Below are 316 nucleotides of genomic sequence, written 5' to 3'. Positions count from 1 at the left end.
CAGCCCGCCCCGGCCCCCTGCCTAAGAAGGGCAGTTAGCCCACATAACCTCTGTGGTCGCTTCCTGCTGTGATGATTTGCAGTAGAGCCACTGCCTATGGAAGTGATTTCTGGGTGTCGGGCCAGGAAAGGGACCTGTGCTGAGCCAGGGCCAGGGAAGTTGGGGAGTAGCCCCTTCACATTTAGGTTAAGCTTGGGATGGGGAGAGGGAGGAGGAGGGGCTCTGAGTCTTCTGGGTTGACCTAGGCCAGTGATGGCGAACCTTTTGAGCTCGGCGTGTCAGCATTTTGAAAAACCCTAACTTAACTCTGGTGACG

Source organism: Myotis davidii, unplaced genomic scaffold (genome assembly GCF_000327345.1).
Source record: "Myotis davidii unplaced genomic scaffold, ASM32734v1 scaffold69, whole genome shotgun sequence".
In the NCBI taxonomy this organism is placed as follows: Eukaryota; Metazoa; Chordata; class Mammalia; order Chiroptera; family Vespertilionidae; genus Myotis; species Myotis davidii.
Note: the sequence above shows the minus strand (reverse complement) of the source record.